We start from the raw sequence: 15,473 nt of genomic DNA on the forward strand, positions 1-15,473 counted from the left end.
TTTACTCAGCAGAAAAGTATGTTCTGCCTTTTTCAATTGGATGAAGGAATTGAAAATATAGCAGCAATCCTAAATCAATTCTGTACATAACAAATTCTTAAGAACATACAGTAACACTTATGAAAACAGATATTGTGTGCAAAACTAGGGACATGTTAAATTATGATAAATTCTCTTTGTTAAAAAATTAAGCTTACACTAAAGTGCTCAAGAAATGTAATCTAAATGTCTTTCTCTTGCAGATAAAACAGACTTTAAATCATCTTTGCATAAGGTTATGGAGAGTTCAGCAATAGCAAGGGGCTGGGGATGTTAGATTGTCACAGTTCTTCAAAGCAGCACTGATCAGAACCTCTGGAGTAATTTATCCATGCCCTGCTGATTCCAGGAGCAACCAGCTTAATATGCACCTCTTTTCCATATCCGTATGTCGAGATTTACAAGAGTGTCTCTAAACCAGAGTAATCCACCCTTGTCTGTACTCTGTCTGTACGGAGGGCATCTGACAACAGTTTAGACAGTATCTTTTATCTTAAACTCATTTTATTGTCTTGCTGCACAGAAAAGACTCTGGTCATCCTCCTACTAACTAATGAAATGTGCATTTGGGGGCTGGGTTTTTTGTCTTCCACAAGTATGTAAATATGATACTAAAAGTCACTGTTCCCATATAATGAGGTTTTTCAATAAGGTATATAATTCTTCTCTCTCCCATGGAAAACTCCTTACTCTTCCTAAAAGTTCTTCCTCTGAAGTTTCTGTTCCTGCATAGCTTATTATTGCAGCCCAAATGCAGCAGCAATCCAATACATAAAAAAGTGGSTGCTATGTGGATCCCTGCAATATTTTTTTAGGCTAACCACAAGGGATTAAAAAAAAAAAAACCCAAAAGTAACAAGGGCAGACACATGCAAATAGGTAATTGCAATTAATTAATAGCCCTGCAGTAGCAATGACAACATACACTTGTCTACCAGGTTTTACTCAAAAATGATGCATAGACRTTATTCCAAAGATGCCAAACAGATAAGATTGGATTGCCACTTTATTTTACTTTATTTAGGTCTGGAGCAAAACATTATCCCAGGAACCTCTAACAACTTCAGTGGCAACAATCCAAATGTAGAGTTTGACCTACAATGATTAAGCCTGTTTACCTCAGCCTTCAGCATCTTCTCTGAAAGCCAGTGATGTCTTTCAGACTCACAATGCGTACGTGACCTGGAAATGTGCTGCAGGTATTGCCACTCATAATTTGAATAAAGTGGAAAAATACTGAGTTGTTACTAGAATTTTTTAATGTTGAGGTAAAAATTATTTTAATGCTTCCCRATTCATGTCAAAATGTTTCAGGAAGAAACTACTGCTGAGAGTGACAAATGCATTGATGCTGTCACACACACTGGAAAAGAAATCTGTAAAAGTTTCYTGTCCTTCAGTAGTTTGTAGGTGAAGACTGTTAATCTTGAAAATTTAAAGTACTGTATTTGATGGAGTGAACAGAATAGATATAGAACTGTCTCCTGAGAGTTTCCTGCCTTCCCAGTTTAAAGCTCAGTTATAATCTTGCAGAGCACTCCACTTTGGCTCAAATAATCTCTTATCTTACAGCATTTCAAAGTTAAACTGACTAACAATAATCTCACAGAGTTCAGAATTCGCTGTGAGTATAAGTGAACACACTCATCACTTCTATCAACAGTAAAATGCCAAGCCAAAAATCAGCTGTCAGTGCAACTTCACTGACTTCCAGGCATGCATTTGATATGCTGTAAAATGCCAGTATGGAGCTAAGCTCTCTCATGATTTTTAAAGGTTTAGTTGATAGAATCGTTATAAAAATTTTCTTCCCTTTTTCCTCATTAGCCATAGAATGTGCCGAAGACCTCACAGCACGGTTATTTTATGAAAACCATTATATAAGGGGCTAACATTACATTACATCAATGTCTTAAAGCAAAAATTTCCTTCAGGCTCAAGATCTCCCTTGCTGGGGTTCTGCAAGAAGATGCTCCTGATTTATATCTTTTGTGCTGCCAATAGGTGGGATAAAGCCAYGCAGAGAGACTAAACTTGTCCTGCCAGATGTTGTCACAGATATGGGATATCGCTGATTGTTGTACCCACTCTTAAATCTGGCAGTCAGGCAAAAAGTGAAAGCCAGTTTGATCACTCCTATGGCCCCAAGGTGCTTCATCCTGCCATCCATATAAGTGCAAGGGTGGCACAAAACAAATGGGAAAGGGCTCATAAATCAGCCTGGTAGGTTTATTTGCATTTTGCACTTAGACTAATCACTGTAAACACTTGCATACACAACAAATCCTTGTTTTAACTCAGTCCACTTCTAATATTCCTCTGCATCTTTGCATTATACCTAGTTAATCTGACAGACCCCGTAATAGTACTTAATGGTAATTTATAGCACAGTTTTAACATTGCTTGTGATGCTCCAAAACTTCCCTCGCCAATGAAAGCTCTTGTTCCCTTGGTATGAGAAATTATTGCTTTATTTGTGTGCTCAACATACATTTGAATTGTTTAAATACAAAGCAGTAGTAAAGAGCAGGACATACCTGAACAGCAAACTCTGCCTATGAGGGACTGACACTTGCAAGCTGTTAGCAGAAGCAAAAAATGAAATTGAAGATGAGGAGCAAGTCCAGCAGAATACCTGCAAAGGACAGACAGACCTGTTGTCAAACAAGGTCCACTACCAAAAACACACAGAAAATAACCTCATGTAATATTTTGAACTCAGCCACTTGTGTTTCTCTCATCACTGATGACAGATATAAATGCTTATTAACCAGTTATCATAGAAAAAAAAATGGGAAAAGTTGTCCTTGAGAAAAAAGTTGGAGAAAAATTTAAGTTTAGAAGTTCTATGTCAGACCATGAGCCCCAGCATCCAGCTGTTAAATTAATGCATAACCATGAATTCATACAATTCCTAGTTAAAAAAAAAAAAAAAATACTACATTTGAAATGCAATAAACAAGTAATTTTCAGTACTTTAATACATATAATGAAATACTACAGTACAAGTAATTCATATATACCTCTCTTCAGCTTAGAGATCAATAATTTTCAATGTTTTAATGAYTATTCAAAATTTTAAATTCTTCTTTGATTTAAAAACAGGCGCCTCATAGGATATTTATTTTCCTTCACACAGCTGGTTGTCTACACTTTCTAAACAAAGCAAAGCAAGTCCTCAGGTCAGTGCATTGATGGTGCTACCATATCTGTTGCAGCATCTTTCAGAAGTAGAGTAGCTCCACTAAATAAAGGATTAGACTAAGCAAACACTTTCTGAGAACAAGACATCACTGCCAGTGCTTTGGGACAAATCACTGACTGCTCCCGGAATGCCTCTTGGTCCGCTGCTCTAATCCCAGTTTTTCCCAGCCTGCCAGGTCTGTCTGGCTTGTTCCTTTTCTGATGAACCTTCATCTAAAGCCCATAGTTAACAGCCCTGACAATGTTGTAGCTGTAACTGCTTCACCGCAAGAGAAGAATTTAAGGACATTTCACAGAAACCTTAAAAGAAAGGCCAAAATATTTGTAAAAAAATTTTAGCTGAGAACAAGATCAGAATCTTGCCTAAGGAATTAGACTGACATCTTCATAATGTATTACAGTAAAATGCCTTTGACTCTAGCTGTGTGGAAGTGTCTTTTGATTTGCAGATTAATTACTTCTCTTCCTGTAGCTGGAGCTATGTATCTGCACACCCAGACTTTTGCTGGAAGTGAGGGTACTGAAAAATGAATTATGTTACATTTGCAGTAGGAAACGCATTTCTTACATCAGGGTCCTGGAAACAAAACTTCATATTCTGAGATGATGAATAATGTATTTTATTTAATTCAATCATCTTAAGGAAAAAAAAMCCCACAAAAATAAAATTAACTCCAGACATCAGAGGCTGAACATAGTGGGGGAAAAAATATACAGAGTAAACTGAAGAGAATTCTGTGTAATTATGAATACAATGAAAGATAAAAGCAAAGTATAAAGTTTGAATATATGGCATCTCAGAAACATCATTCACAGAGCTTGAATTTTAACAAAGTGGACTGTAGAATACGTACACAGCTTTCTTTATTTTCATTAGATTAAGTTTTAGACTTTCTTTATTTTCATTAGATTAAATTAGTGATATCACTACAAGAATAATTCTCTTGAGAATATGGAAGTATGATTTTTAAAGTTGCAAGAACTCAACATGATGCTAAGTGTTTGAACTCCAAAACAGTTTTTCTCCCGATTATATCATTGCTCTTTTAAAGAAAGAGGAAAGCTTCTTCTCTTGTAAAACAATCAATTATCATCCTCTAGACTATTTTGTTCTGCATCATACTCTGCTGGATGAACAGGGAATGATCTAGTCAATCACATGTCACTTGAACCCTAGAGAAAATTTCTGCCTTTATGAGTCAAAGGATTATTGAAGCCAGTAAGGACACCAAGAAAAACAGACAAGAGGAGAGAAATGCAATTCTCAGTAGACATAATCTGCTCTTGACTCAGAACTTGAATTCGAGCTTGCAGTCCTTTCAATGAATAACATATATTTGATATGTCTATTAGATTGTCAGCTTTTTTACTGCATGCTTTCTTTCATGGACAGTTTTTCTTGTTTTGAGGAATCTATATGGATAGATTATGATGAATAGGATGAGATACAAGGAATAAAGGCTACAGGTAGATGTTCTAATTTGATTACTACTTGCATCACTCAGTCAAAATCCAAGGCATTTTAAAGATATTAAAGAAGACAAATGAGTTTTTCAGGCATCTGTGGTGCCAAAAGCAAGATTTAAAGTGTAATAGTTTCTGCCTATTTTTCTGATGATAAAATCCCATCAAGCCCTTAAACTTTGAGCTGGCTTTCTTTAAAAATATTTTATTTTTTATTTAGATCAGCCAGAATATACATGCATTTTTTCCATCCCTTTTTCATTTCCTGAGGGTTTATTTACATCCCAATTTGCAACGAATGCTTCTATTTCGTATGCTTTCCAATTCAGAAGTTATCACACCTTTCTTTCTCTTAACTAGCTTTAAATGTAATTCAACACTGAAGCATTAGAGTAGCTAAGACTCCCTGGGCAGAAATGCAGGCAAGATTTCTACCTCAGGCCACTAATGTGACATTGGAGAGCCAACCATGTCCTGGGGGGGCATCAGGCACAGCCAGGCAAGGGAGAGGATTGTCCTGCTCTGCTCTGACCTGGGGCAGCCTCACCTTGAATCCTGTGTGCAGTTCTGGGCTCCCCAATATAAGAAAGACATTGAACTATTAGGGAGCATCCAAAGGAGAGCCACAAAGATGGTGAAGGGCCTTGAGGGGAAGCCAAATGAGGAGTGGCTGAGGTCACTTGGTCTGTTCAGCCTGGAGGAGACTGAGGGGAGACCTCACTGCAGTTACAGCTTCCTCATGAGGGGAGCAGAGGGACCAGCACTGATCTCTTCTCTGTGGTGACCTGGGACAGGAGCCGAGGGAATGGCCTGAAGTGTGTCAGGGGAGGTTTAGGTTGGAYWTYARGAAAAGGTTCTTCACTCAGAGAGAGCATGTTTGTCACTGGAACYGGCTCCCCGGGGAAGTGGTCACAGCACCGAGCCTGACAGATTCAAGCAGGGTTTGGACAATGTTCTCAGGCACATGGGGTGACTCTTGGGGATGGTGCTGGGCAGGGCCAGGAGTCGGACACAAAGATCCTTTTGGGTCCCTYCCTACGCAGCTTGTTCTGTGATTAATAGTGCCAGTAACACATGTAAGCCACATCCTCTTTAAGTAAGATTAATTAATGATAAAGGTCTGTTAATCTTATATTTGCATTTTATCCTAATAAATATCAAGTTYTACTAAAAAAGAAACAAAATATGTTCTTTTCCCATGCTATTTAGCCTGTATAACTGTTTATTAATTTTTCTGATTTTATTAAAAGTCCTTTCTCGTTATCATCTGTCCATCATCTAGCTTTCACTCTTTATCCAAAATAACTATAACAAATTATTAATACCTTATTATTTGAGAAGGAGTTTCTACTTTMTTCCCACCATTAATCCTTTCTCTTACTCTCACATGCACACATAGCTATGTATATAAAGATGTGAAGAAAGTCAGTGCTATGAGATACATCTAGTGTATTTTTAGGCTCCCTTATAGACAACTRTGATGGAGTACAGAAATAGCTCCAGGAGAATTTAGTCTTCCTTTGAAATCTATATGAAACAATAAGCTACTCATTAGAGAGTTCCAAAATATAACCACTGTCAAAGTACACAGAGTGATTCGGAAACTGAAAAACAGGGAATGAATCAAACCTCCACAATCAAGTACTGTACCAAAAATATCCACGAAGTGTTTCTCACTCACTAGAAAATCACACATCAAATTTTAGACACAAAACAACAATTTACTTCAGTAAAGGAGTGGGAGAGACAGAGCATCACAAGAGTCCCAGGTTTCTCAAACTTATTATTTTCTATTTATWTTTAAAGGATTTCCCTAAAGGCTTCTTCTTTTTATTTTTAGTATTTCATTGTACTCCTAAGCACATAAGGTTTTAGGCTGGCTTCATAGCATGTTTCTTAAGAGTTTCTTCTTTCTTTCTTTCTTGAGCATTTGAAATATAAGTACAGCTAAAATTATAAATCACTTTCTCTATCATTCTCTGCCTCGCCTCCACCACAAGAGAAAAGGAGGAAAGCTGTCTGGCTATCAACAGAGAAAGGAACTACAGTACTGCAGGTGGGTAGGAAAGCTATGGCAAAGTGTGACGGCGTTGGCAAAGGGGTAAAGAGTGTGTGAATTTTGACAGATCTTCCATCAGAGCCAAAGAACAGGAAAGGACACTATTAGAAATGTGGGAGTTGGATAGCATATCTGCAGAAAAATAAATGTACAGTTAAAGAAGGAAAGAAATCTCATTAGACAGGAAAAATAAATCTGTCAAAGGAAACAAAAAAAAAAMCAGGAAGGAGAAGCAACACAATATAAAAAGAGCCAACAAAACTCAGAAATATGCACATTGCAAAAAATTTCCATAAATTGAGTTGCATTCTTACAGAGACCATTAGAAGAGACCATTTGATCCAGACAAATCAGAAATCATACCTTTTAGATGAGATCTTCATAGTGTGTCATAATTTGCTAGACATGCAAATTGAGGAATCAAATTATTTTATTTAGAGATTCAACCTACTGCTGCTTATCTTAATATTAGCTTTGATAGCAGAAACCTAGTTAACTCCAGTAATTTGAAGTCAAAGGAATTGAGATTTCTCAGACAGCTATCAACTTTATTCATATGCAAACTAAATACTGACAAAAATGCTCTATCTAAAAAAAAAAATACCATAACTGATTAACTGCCAGTGTTAATTCAGTACCCTTTGGAGTGCAGGAGCAAGTTAGCCTTTCCAAATGTGAAGCCCCCCTTCTGTTTCATTTTGGATCGAAAGAAAAAATATTCAGACAGAAGAAATTAGGTTTACTTATCCATCCATGACAACAGCAATGTGTTAGGTTGATTTTAGCATTTGTCAAAAGAATGAAAATAGGATGGCACCATTTTCCAAAGCTGATGATCTTAAAACTACTACTGGATCTCCCCGACTGATCACCCAAGACATAAATACACTCTAAAAAATAATTTATCATATATAAATGGACCTAAAATAGCAGACTGCAATGACTTACACTAGAGATGGTAAAAAGAAATATGTGCTCATTTTGCTGAGCTTTATGCAKTACTAGAAGGATGAATGTACTATGGGATTTATGTTAAACCAATACCTTGTAACAAGAACTAAACAGAGCAGAATATTCCCCATGTTTCTCTTGTCCAGAAGAGTCATTTTTGTGGCAAACTGATAATTATGTACCAGTGACTTTCCCCCCTCATCTCTAACTGCTTCAAAGAAGTTGCTTAGTTGACTTTAATACTCATTTACAACAGCAACTACAAGGTGTTCTTTGGTAAATCATATTTTTACAGGACAACTTGACAAATAAGAGCTTAAGGGCTTAAGCCCTTTTCTGTGGTAATTAACTGAGAAGGCTTGCTACTTTTAAAAGATTTGCTGACAAAATGGAAGAGAGAKACTTCAAACTTCTTCCTAGTCAGTGTTGTCTTTAGATGAAAAAATATGTTTTCCTGTTTCCATCAGTCAAAGTGACATGCAGYGAAAATAAAAGCAGACTTAACATTGCTAAGATGCCATTCCATAGCTGCTCATGCTCAGATAATGTATTCCAGAGAGAAAGAGTAAGATTAGAGAGAGATTTATATTTCTCTCCTGACTGCCCCCCAGGAGAAGGTATAGTAGACAAAAGATGATGAAATTCTATCAATTACAGGAAACTGCATAAGCCAACCTTACTCATACAGAAGAGGGTATTTTCAAGGAATTGAAACTTTGCTTTCTAACATACGAACTGAGATGAATAGCTATAATAATGCTCAGGACTTTGCTGAGATAGATTGTCTAACTTTTCTCATCTGAATTTTATCTAGCACATAAATATTGATCATTTTAATATATGACTTGATTACAATGCCTCTTAATAACTGTATTTCTATATCCTGGATTATGCTGCATAATGTCTTATCTGTTTTGTACAGTTTATGAAATTTTTAACAACCTTACCTTCAGAATACTTCATGTTGGACAGGCTTCTCAAAGCTTATCTCTGATTCAAGGTTTGCCAAGGGGAGTAGAGCTATTTTTTACTGGATTTCTGAAAACTTCTTACAAATACTGTTTCCCACCAAGTCATAAGTTACTGGCAGAAACATCAGCTAAAATGTGACAGCAGAGCTGAAATGTAAAGTTCTTTCACTAAATTGCTTCTTAAAGGCCAAGCCTGTAGAGAAGTTAAAAATAAATGTATGAAGCTCTTGTGAAAAACATTGAATTGGTCCTATTGATCAAGCCTAGTGATTTAGGGCTGTCTATTTGGATTCACCTTGGTCATGTCCCCAATATTATCTTTTTTTTAATGCTACATTTTTTAATAAATGCTAGTAGAAACATATGAACAAGTTGTGCAGCAATCCCTTCACAGAGATAAAAGATAAGCTTTCTAGTCCAAACAGGTTGAGTTAGCTGAGATGAAATAATACAAAAAGTAAATGAAAAAAGTATAGCTGGGATTCTATCTTCCATTAAAAKACTCCAGGAAACTGTTTCTGTCCCAAAATAAAATGAATTATTTGAACTGCAGACTGAACTCAACTGTCAAAAAGGCCACTTCACTCATCCTTATCTAAAGAGACTTATTTGCAAGCGTTTGAATCTCTGGTGAACAGCCTGATGCAGTACTAATCAAAAGGTGCATGGTTTCCTTAGATGTGAAAGATGGGAGTTTTTGCTGAAACTGTCTGATATTCATTTCAGCCTCAAACTGCCAGTAATAGATTGCCACTAGCCAGTAAAAAGTTCACTATAAAGAATTATACGTCCTTTCTGTCCTTGGTCACAGTTACTGTGTTATCTACAGCAGGCAATTTTCTCATGTGTTCTTTAGAAGGTCACTCAAAACTCTCTTACTTGGCAAGATGATGGGGATCTAAAAATATTATGATCTCCAGGCATTTAGCTTTAGTTAAATTTCCCAGTGTTCAAAATAAGATGGAAGTCAACAAGAAAGGTTAAATTCAAACAATCCAGTGCTTATAATTTATATGATAAAACCAGACCCCAATTTTCTAATTTTGTATGGAGTTTGAACTGTCATGGTTAATAGAAGTACCAAGGATACAATCCATACACTCCAATAAACCTCAATATATCCATTCCTAGAATAGCCATTCCTTATATATATAATTCTGAATTAAATGCATGTATTTTGTACTTTCTAGTTTAATTTTTCAGTAACCAAAAAATAAAATAGCCTGGGAAGTTGAGTATATTTCATCTCTAAAAAGATGTCCTCATTATGTACAAATCCTACTGCTTCTGAAGTATGTACAATAACCTTGTAAAATTACATTAGGAAAAAAACCCAACAAACCTCCAGAAATATTTACAGAAAAAGACTTTAAGCTGTGAAAGATTTTTTGGGTTTGGTGTTTTGGGCTTTTTAGACCAGGATAAGAATATATGTATTAAAATTTCAGCAGCTGTCACATTCATATTCATTCATTACTTCCTTTAAATAAATATTTCAAATTACTGCTTGATAAATCAATTTATGTATTTCCCTATTTGCACAGAAATGGCTTACATCCAGCTTCCTTTTGAGCACACATGATTATTAAGAACACAAACTTCACAMAAAAGTTCCAAACTTAGAGTTTTACTACCTCTCATAAGGCCAGCACAAAAACAATACCATAAATACCATAGAGAAAGGATTCTTAAAAAGAATTGCTTCAGCTAACAAGGACTAAAAGAAAATAAGAAGGAAGGATTTGTATTTTCCCTGAGTCATCTGCCTTCTTTTTTCTGGTTATGAATGCTCCTCTGAAGGGAAGGTTTTATGAAGATGTAATATTTGGGTTGTTTATACCTGCTCTAAAAATATGAAGGAAGGAGAGAGAGAAAAACAATATTAGAAGTAAAAAGTTTGCCATGTGTAGCACATATATCTGTTACTCAGCTCTCAATAACTATTACACACCCATCCTCTAATTTGGACTCTTGGATTACAGTCAGTCTTTAATCTTCAGGAAATAAGTGTCTGAAATTTGTGTGACTGGAGATTTTAGGGTATTATTGGTCCATAATTTTGCTGGTAAGGTTGTAGGGCAAGGTTTATTATCTATCTAATAGGCCCTCATAAAGCAGAAAACCTAGTAACCTCCTAAAGCTCATCAGATAAAAGGATTATAGACTGAAACACTATCATGAAGCTCAAGAGCACTGAAGCCTTACTTTCTATGATGAAAATTGTGTTTGGGCAGGGAACAGAGCCCTACCCTATCCAGCCTCTGCCATTTAGAGATGGACAAGTGGAGAGATCAGGGTATTCGATGTGGTCATGAAACTACTGCTGAAAAGAAAAGAAAAAAAAGAAAAAAGAAAATGTTTGCAGGTTTGACCAATTTATAACTCCTCTGTCAAYATCAACTGAAGACACAGTCCTATTGAATAACGCTGCTGTGAAAGTGAATGCTGTCGTATTTCTCCCAGAATTGTCATAATGCTGATGTAAAAACAGCCCCATAGTTTAAAATTTTCAGCACCAACTATTTTAAGGAATTAAGTTTTACTGAGGTTTACAGATAAACTTTTAAATAGTGCATAGTATAAGACATGCCTGGAAATAATTCCTATGGCCATTCACTGTAAGTTAAGAAACAAAGGAAGAGTTAAGGAACAGGAAAATTCCCAAATACAGTCAAATTGAGCTGTCTGTGGCTAGACTTCTGAGTTGTGTACTACTAGCTCCCACTTTCCCAGGTGATTGCACAAAGTTGAAAAACACTTTATTACTCAGCTTTGATCAAAACACGTGAAAAAATGGGGTGGTAGTGGGCAAAGAGAAATTAAAAAAAAACCCTGACAACTAATTGAGAATCATCTGTATCCAGTTCTCTCAGTCTCAACTCTTCATGTCTGTTCTTTTCAAACTAAGGCTAAGGCAAAGCAGACTTTTGAGTATTGATAAAATCAATCTGTTGCTGCAGCACCACAATGGGCAATACAATCATACCATTCAGACAGCATTGCATAGCTCACTTTATTTAGGGACATGTGAAAAGAGTAGTCAGCATACTCCATCTGCATTTCATCCAGCTGCCTGCTGCCTCACTGAGCCAAGTGACTGTAAGTGTATTCTCTAAGTGCCAGTCTTTCCATGGATKCTCAGCGCTTTTCTATCCTCAATTCTAAGTCTTAATTCTCCAACTGATCCATGGATCAGGGTTTTAGCTACTCAGTGATAGTGATTTCAATGAAGCCTTTAGCTTTGTGATCAATGATAAAATATGAGCTTTAGGATTAAGCACAATAATGAAAAGCAACAATAAAGTGGTCTTCTCCCTTAAAAGGACATGAAGCATTATGGTACTTCCTAAGGAAATTAAGCTAACTCATATCATAGAGGAAATAATTTTGGCAAAAGCTTAGAACTATGAAAATTAAGGGATTTGTGTAAATTATTGAGTGTGTATTAGCACAGAAAGACTGTAACAGAATGCCAAAATTCACAGAAAAAAATAAATATAACATTTGTGACAGAAATATTTAAAAGGAGAAGACAACAAATGAAACCCAAACGGTTTTGAAGAAGAAACTTTATTACTATTTTATTGGGTTATTGTAGATGAAAAGGTTTTGATATGTTTTGACTTTTTAAAAAAATCTTAATTATACATAGAAAAGTTTTATTTAAAGAAGTTCAAACGCTTTCTATAGTTTAGCAAAGTGTCAAGGAACAAAACATACATGAGTAAACTAAACAATGCTTCCTTCTTAAAGTCTAGTTTCACAATGCTTGACAGCAAAGACTATCAGTTATTTGTTTAAAYGTTTCATAGGAAATTCAGGGAGAGAAAACGTTATTAATTGATTTTCTCAAATAAGATCAGAAAAAGAGAAATTAATTCATTCTCACCTATTTTCTTTCTACTGTACTTCAGCTGTGTACATAAGATAACTAAGAGAAGAAATAAGAGAGCTGCTAGTGCGTGCAATGAATGATTCCCATTAAAATAATGAGGAAAAGAGTAGGTCTCAAACCCCGAACCTTGAAGTATAAGAATCCCTGGAGCCATGATAAACGGTTTTGTAGGTGCTCCCTCAAATGGCATTAAACCCATAAAACCTTCAAATTAAAAAACTTTAACTATGTGAATGCATGGGTTTTGGCGGGCTCACATCAAGAAGCGCTCCACCTACAAGAAGTCAACTGAAAGAAACCCTACAATATTTTAGAACAAAAGGACCTTGCTTTGCAGTTWCTAGATGACTGATCTGTGTCTCACTGGGAACATCAGTGATATGGAATATAGGGGAAATAACTGGCAAGAGTATGATGATCAGATAATTATAAAGAGTGAAGGAATAGTAATTTTTCTGGCCCATACTCATGAATACTTTCTAAGCATTCCCCTTGAAGCCAAGGTCTATTCGTTTATGAGCTTACATTCAAAGTGYAAATCTCCAGCATTCCATTAAGGTCTCACAAGCTTCTCCTACGCGTGGAAAACACATCTTTCATAGGGAGTTATCGAAGGGCTTCTAGGGGGTTTTATAGTGGTGGTTTAAACCCACCATTCCTTTTGATTTTCATTCTCCAAGGTAGGCTAGTATTTTTTTGATTTTATTTGGTTACAGCTATTAGTATGCAAGTATGGAGATGACAGCTATGTGAATCTTCACCATGTTCTCCATACCTCTATTCTTTAAACAAAAATTCAGTGTTTTTCAAGCTTTAATCAGCTGCATTTCACACCATTCTCTTGAGATACATGAGGAATGCATGAAGAATTATGAAACATAACCATAAAATGATCAAAACCAGGAATATAATCCACATACATGTGGATATTGTATACCTGAACTTCTGTTTCAAAAGAAGACAGTGTACTGAAGCACTGTTTCAGGCAAACAACGGTTTTGTGGTTTGGGTTTTTTTAAATATTTGAATCAGTTTCTGTTTTTGATGGAAGATGTGAGAAATTACTTGCTTTATAGAAGAACCCGAGGAAAACACAAACAGAAACACTCTCACCAGAAAGACAACTTACAGAACAACAAAAGGTAGTTCTGCTGCTGTTGTTTGGAAAAGTTCAGGGGCACCAAGAAGCATCTTATCAAACTCCTGTCACAGTTTGTCTACACAAACTGGAACCAGAGTAATCAATTGTACTATATTCCATAACTGTCATTATTTCTGAATAATTATTACTTTTTCTTTCTTTAAAAACCCAAAATAAAAAATCCACAAAGCCTCTTACCTTCAAGAGGTAAGTACCTCTTAAAAGGTAAGCCTCTTACCTTTAAGAGAAGTAATTATGTGTTAAACAGAGACATTAGTTGCTAATTAAAACCATAATTTATTGCTTTGAAGAATCTATTTTGCTGTTACAAAACCAGGAACACCTTTGATAGGTAATGTTAACTGGAAATCAAGGAAAGCCATATGYATCAGTGTTAAAGGCTGTACCAATTAAATGTTTAAGCCAAAAAAAAAAAAAACAAGCAATGAAGCAGTATGACTCGCCTTAACATGTAATTCCACATGTTGTAGGAATTAATTTTTATTGGATTGTATGATGAGACACCTATTGAAATAACTAAYCTATGATATCTCCAAGGATGATGTCTCCTATCCCAGTCAAAATACATTTAAAATAATTTATTATGAATCAATGGAGCAACAATCTCTCTCTAACAAGTTCTATTTGTAACTTCACATACTTTGAAAGTGAAAAAAAAAGGATTTAAATTTATCATTGCTCATTAAACCTGCAAAAGGCTGTGTTAATTGGATGTCGCCCTAATTCACTTACATTTCCTGACAATAAAGACTGTATGATTTAAGCTCAACTGATTGTAAAGTCATTATTTACTGACTTCACTGAAGTTCATAGCCTGAAGTTTAATCAAGAGTGTTACAAACTGTCTCTTAGAAAGGAAAAGGATCAAAGAAACACAATTAGGAGAAAAAAAAAGTCTAGATTATACACTAATACCTTTAGTATCTTTAAAGCCATAATTCAACATCAACAAAAGTAAAAATCATGCAATATTTAGTAAATTTCACTGTTAMAAAAAAAAAAAAAAATGTAAGTCACTCCAAAAGCTAAAGTACTTTTTGACAATTGAACACCCCATTTTACAATAGTGAAGTACATTCAAATTCAAGCCTTCCTAAAAGCATCATGGTTTAGCCCAACCACTCATAAGGGAACTAAAAGACTCATATTTTGATTCACATACTGAAAATGAGGGAGTAGTTGAAAAACTGACTCTATCATATGTCATAGTAATTAGTGAGAAAAAGAAGATGTATATATAAATATACACAAAATACAAAATTYAAAGTAATTAGTAAATTAGTTCAGAGCCATGAATAATAGGAGATATTACCAAGAAAGTATTACCAAAGTATTACCACAGTTTACAATCATTTTGGGACCACAGTACTGCAATATAAATTAAAAAAAAATAAATAAAAAAGACTATTACTTGTGAAAATGAATGCTTAAAACATGAATAAAAAATAATAATAATAGAGAGAAATGTACATCATGCTGCTAGAGATTTTACTGAATTAATCTTAAAAACTGAATCTCTCTCCAGCACAAAGATAACTGTCAAAAATCACACCACAAAAATGACTCATGGTTTGAAACTATGCTAACTTCTCAGTGGGTTAGCACTGCAGTTGACARGATCCACTCCCTCTTTTTCTCWGCCCTTGGCAAGAAGCACAACCTCAGAATTTGCTTCCATAAATATGGCAAACTGTGTATTTTATATTGCTCATCCCCTGAGCATCAAAA

The sequence above is a fragment of the Malurus melanocephalus genome, unplaced genomic scaffold, assembly GCF_030028575.1.
Source record: "Malurus melanocephalus ecotype Western Australia unplaced genomic scaffold, MMel_1.1 scaffold_334, whole genome shotgun sequence".
Classification (NCBI taxonomy): Eukaryota; Metazoa; Chordata; class Aves; order Passeriformes; family Maluridae; genus Malurus; species Malurus melanocephalus.